The 5,982-nt window shown below is 35.6% G+C and overlaps 1 long non-coding RNA gene across 1 annotated transcript; it reads left to right on the top strand.

Moving 5' to 3' along the window:
* Positions 1-384: 384 nt before the first annotated feature.
* Positions 385-4,699, top strand: LOC110444848. Its single transcript, XR_002462287.1, has 3 exons — positions 385-535; positions 3,117-3,306; positions 4,583-4,699. It is a non-coding gene; the product is annotated as an uncharacterized LOC110444848 (long non-coding RNA).
* The last annotated feature ends 1,283 nt before the right edge of the window (positions 4,700-5,982 follow it).

Here is a 5,982-nt window from a genome sequence, read left to right as displayed (position 1 = left end):
ATGAAGTGTTAAACCATTGGAGTGGGGGTACTCACCCAGTAGCTCACAGTACGACAGCCTTGGCATGGAATCCTCACTCAGTCTGCTCTTGCATCCCCCTGTCTATCATACAGTTAACATGCTTTCTCACGGGAGTAAATGAGTCCTCATAGAAATCAATCAAACTTAGACACAGATCATGACATTTCCTTCCCCCATATAGCTTGCTTGCTCTCATACAATTTGCATCCTACTAAATTGTAATCATTTATGCACTGCAATATAACAGTGGAGTGTAAAAGGAATATATTAGCTCTTAATTCATTAAATGATTTTGAATACAAAGTGCTTGCCAAGGGAAGTAACTCAAGGGAGGTAACTCAACTGTGTGCAGGTGGTGGCAGGTTGCTTTATATTGATGTGTTGTTGATTAAAGGAGACGAAATCGGATCGTCCTCTCAGGCCGTCAATTGTCGTTGAAAGAGGCCACCAACCGAAAAGACGCCCAAAAAACTCTCCGGCTCCTCTCGCAAAGCAAGAGTCGTTTTCTGATCTGGTAAGGCATGTTGACAGGCAAACAAGACCGGTTCTGTAGTATAGATTGAATTTTTTTAAAGTTTTGTTTTGTACGCAATATAGTTTTAACAGTTGACCGTTACTTAGCTTACGTTGTGTTACAGCAGCTTTGTACACCTAGATGCTCAACAGTTGCCTAAGTTAGATGTTGTTGCAGCTTAGCCATTCTTATTTTTGAGTTCGTCGCTGTATTAAAGCAAAATATTAACTTTTTTCTTGCCTTTAGACAAAGCTATGCTTATTGTTCAGCTTTGTTAATTTCTTTGGGAAAATTATTTATGTTTTCAAAACTAATATTTTCATTATCATTCATCATTCAAATCATGAGTTAATCAAATTATTTGATGATAAAATCATAAACCATTTAAAATATTTAATCTGTCGAATCATCCATCAAATCATTAATACATCGAATTGTTCATACATCAAATCATTGATACATTAAATCACTATTCTGAATCAAATTAAAAATCTTTTATTTGTCAAATCATCCATTAAATCTTTGATGCATCAAATCGTTAATGCATCAATTTTTTGCTGAATTAAATCATTAATCCTTCGAATCATCCATATAGGGATCAAATCATCAAGTCAATGCAATATAGGTAAACCTTCAAATTATTAATCGATCAAATTAATAATCAATCAATATTTTGATTAATTAATAAACGATCACGAGACATTACACTGACTAAGCTTGACCTCTTTTGGGGAAATGTCATCAAGTTATCTTTCTTATTTAAAAACAATTGTCTGAAACACATACTGTAAGAGATCACTTCAAAGTATTGTCAACAAGATCAAGTAGGTGACATTAAACATGCTCAATCCTTTACCATCTTGAGATGTGTATATACTTGTGTGTTATAGCCGGTTTAGTGTTTCCAGTTTATATTTAGTTTGCTTTCTTGTTCCTATTTACTGGCAGAAGTGTTGTAACTTTCCCAAGTTGTAAAGTGACATCCATTAAGAATTTAGAAGTTTTGATATAACTCCAGTTAACATTTGCTGTTTATCAAAGTCAAAGAATTCCTTATTTTTTTCAATGGCACAGTTGTTATGGTGATCAGGTTGCTTTTCTTTGAAATTAAGATATCTGATTATAAACTAAAAGATCTTTTTTTTTTCTAAAAGTACCTATGCATGATGAGTGGCTTTGTGCATGATGTCTAACATTTAACTCCTTCCCAGCATGACGTTGAATGCTGCCTGAAATAAGCATGCTTTGAAGACAAAAACATTTCGGTGTTGTTATATTTTAAATACTATGTATTTCCATATATATCATAGTATTGTATTTTCGCAGATACTAAGGCAAAATACTTGCAAGGGTTGAAAACATAGTACACGATCCCAAGGGGGTTCGATATCCTTTCAACCCTGGCTTTTATTTTGCCACGGTAACTGCAATATACAACACTTTTCCATTGATTAGTATCCTGATTGTTCTTTAATAATTCATTAATCAACTTCAATTCAAATTTAAGAGGTTGCTCATGTGAGAAGGTATGTCAGATATCTCTGTCTTCTGTAGCCTCAGTAGATATGATCGTACCCATGTTGTAATAAGAAGAAGAATTAGATGGCGTTATATTTAGGAAAAGTCAATGTAACAGCCAAAATGCCTGTTACGGCATACTAATATTTTGCTTAATGATCTCGACTACAGACGGCATACTAATATTTTGCTTAATGATCTCGACTACAGACTATGTAAAAATTGCGATAACATTGCTGTTGAAGAATTAAGGGTGTGTGATTTGGAGACCTAGCCCGCAGGTAGATTTTCAAAAACTCTACTAGACCAATCGTACCCATGCACAGATCAATATTTTTGCAAGACATAGGAGTTGAGGGTAACTTCATGCATAAATCACAACTATTTTATATAGCAAGCGTCTAACATATTTTGAGGGTCAAAAGCCGTTTAAGGAGGTCATATACCCCCAGAGGGAAGTAAACTGATACCTTGCCAGATGTGTAATTGTACACCCTTGTACTTACAGGAAGAGTTATAATAACATTTGATTGTAAGGCTGTCACTGACATGATAGGAACATGTGAACGTGGGTACAGTAATATCTGTGCTGAACCATTTCATTAAATGACATCTCTTAACTGATTCACCCCTAAAGACACATTTGAACTGTTCCAATTCAAAGGTTGGAATAATTCATTATGAAATTTCAGGGGTCAATGAGTTATTTAAGATCATTTTGCTCTACAGTGGCTTTGGGTGTTGTTGCTCAGTAACTCTTTAACACAGAAAAAACTTAGGTAGCCAAAGGATAACATATTGAATTTTAATGCACAAATAAATAAAAAATACGTAAATGTGATTGAAATAAAATAATTAACATGATAAGGAGTTGCTACAAGTTTAGTATTGAAATTTTCATGTATAAAAAAATCACGAAGATATCCATATTTGTGATGCTAGTTGGCACTAGGGTGATTACGATTCCTGAATCCTTGTTTATTTGTCGGTCAGTATAAGGCTGCAGTGTGTTAATATTTATACAAGTATTGATGCTGGCGTGTCTGACCCTTGGTTGATGTAGGAGTCGTCCCCCACTAGTCCAGACACCTCTGTGATATCCCGGGAGACACTCCAGGAAATAGACGACTGCCTGAAGAAAAACAAGGACAGACAGGAGACTCCCCAACAGCCACTATCCCCCACCGGCGACTTGTCCAAGAACCGCAGCCCCTTCCGCAGAGCTCGGCGACAGTTCAAGAACATCATGGGAGGTATGCACCAATTCAAATTTCTTGAAAACTCCCGTCTGTCGGAATGTATATGGAAATTCATTTTACTTCAATTGAATTTTCATAGACCTCTACCTTTGAATATTCACCTGAACTTACATAGTCAGTAGATGGGATAGTTTTGTCATTTTCCTGTATGAATATTCATTTACATTATATGTAAATCAATGTTCATCATATCTTTTACTGTCAATACTGTTGAAATGGTTTCTGAAGTAGATTTGTTTTACTTTCATTTTCAGTATATTTTATGTAGATCATGTGTTTGTTTAGTTCTGTGTAAACCAACAACAAATTACATAGTTATATATACATGCTTCAAATCATTCACAGTGAGTTGTAACTATGAATCCCTCTTTTGTTTTAAACTTGTATTAGAGCAAGAGAAAATCTTAAATTATAAGCTGATAATCAGCTATGAAATCATCAAACTGTTTTTGAAATTTTTTCACAAAGATAAAATATAATTCTTTCATAATTATCTGTGAATATTGAAAATAGTCACTCACTGTTAATGTATTTGATGGTATTGCCCTAGCACCTCCTAAACCCTGTATCGTTGTGCCGGAGTGGTCGTAGGGAGCTACAGTTGCAGCTGTTAGATGTATCTGTATGTAGTGTTGTAGTGCCCTTGTCATCTGTTGTTTGTTGTAACTTTGTTGTGTACGGAAGTACAGTGTGTCTGGGATGCCAGCAGGCCTGCAATTCTGTTAAATGTTTCCTCACTAAATTTTTGCCACAGGAGTTTTAAAATGAAATCTGCTCATTGTTGAATCCATCCTCTTTGTGAGAATTTACCATAATGTTAAGTATCCTGAAAATTCAAAGACCCATTTTTCCTCTTTTTTGAACTTTTTACCCTATTCGTGAACATGTATTATCATATCGCAGAATTCTCATTATATTAAGTATGAGTTGGGGAAAAAAATGTTAAAAAATTACTTTCGCAATCAGTGAACATCTGTGAGCCATTCTTCATTATATTGTGTGACTTTCTTTATTGTACACATGTATTTGGCTAGCGACTCGCCAGTGTTTGTGTGTTATCACAGAACAACAAATATTTTCAGCAAATCTTTGTTGTATTTGACAAACTATAGGGTCCAAATTTCATAATGAGGACTGCATTCCATTCCGTCATCAAATACCCAGTGTAATGTTAAAAAAAAAGCCGACAAGTTCCCTTTTCTTCAGCATCAGGGTAGATAACTGTGTTGTTGATAAATCAATCCCATTATGTTCTGTTTCACAAAACTAGATTTGAGGGAGTCCAATAAGAGTTGCAATGCTTATCACCTAATGCGCCATAGACCATCATTGCGATTCCTCCATAGAGAGAAGTGTGAGTAAGACCCAAGTGTTCTGGGCATGAATTATGAAACTGCCTATAATGGTTACTAAGTTACCAGCCACGCTTTAACCAGACTATACCCTGATTAGCTAGAGTTGGCGGATGTTTTCGGAATGAGCTTATGCATCTGTGAAACAATTGCATGGCGTTTTGCAAGGTTGGAATGGAAGAAAATTCAGCCTGTTGGCTCTGTTATTTATTTAGAATTAATACTAGATCATTGTATATTGTACAGTTGTGTTAAATCTGGGCTGTACATGGATGTATATGTACAACACATGACGTCTGTATGTCCGTAGTTCACTTGTATGCCCATACACAAAATACTTTTGGACTAGAATTGTATGATGGTGGTGTATGTGTGTATAGCCTGCAGGTCTAATAGTGGTAGTTTTGTAATATCTTAACACCTTTTTCTGTAGGATTTAAAACGGCACATATATTGTCTCTGATAGGTTTGTATGACTTTCACATATTGCAACCCTCGTTCTTCTGCCCGAGTCATGTCTCTACGATCTACCTGTTTACGCTGTGGAGAGCATGTGCCTTGAGCATGTGCATACAACTGCCTCTGACGGCCCTTCATTATTACAGTATATCAACATTATATCATTTCTCTGTATCACGTAACCACGGATATCAACCACCTTTTATGGCTTATATCATATATATTTACGGATAATGGACGAGATTAATGAAAATCTTACTGAATTTTTCGGGGAGAGCAATATTTAGCTAACACTGTTTCATTATACAGTTGTCTGATGATCCTCTGTATTGTAAGTGTGACAATGTTATAGACATGTATCTTACTTACCCATATCGTTATGTCATTCTTCACTGCTTCGTTTTTGCCCGATACTGCCATTTGATAGCCATACTTTAGTGAAATAAAAAGTTTAAGCTTTTAGAGAGTGATGAAAGTGAAGAAGGGATTTCAGAGAGAGATCATTACAAATGGGTTCCAAAATGAACTTAACAAAAATGTGGGATTTTAATGTAAGGGATTTCACACCTGAAATATGAAATAATCATTTTCAGTGTAGAAACATATGAAGAAATAAGGTTTTTAAGAGCAGAAGACATGACTTACTTGAAACAGCTAGATTTTGGAGTAGAAAACACGACAGAATTAGAAATAAGAGCAGAAGCCATGAGGAAATCATAAGGGAATGCCGAGTAGAAATCTTAATACAACAGGGTGGCTTCCAGCATAGAAAATCAGAAATGAGTGTTTCAGGCACGATTTCAGTTTTAGCTCACCAGGTCCTAAGGACCAAGGTGAGCTTATGCCATACCGTGGCGTC

This window comes from Mizuhopecten yessoensis, unplaced genomic scaffold (assembly GCF_002113885.1).
Source record: "Mizuhopecten yessoensis strain PY_sf001 unplaced genomic scaffold, ASM211388v2 hete_36181012, whole genome shotgun sequence".
Lineage (NCBI taxonomy): Eukaryota > Metazoa > Mollusca > Bivalvia > Pectinida > Pectinidae > Mizuhopecten > Mizuhopecten yessoensis.
The sequence above is the reverse complement of the archived record's forward strand: the minus strand, read 5'-3'. Positions and strand labels throughout refer to the sequence as shown.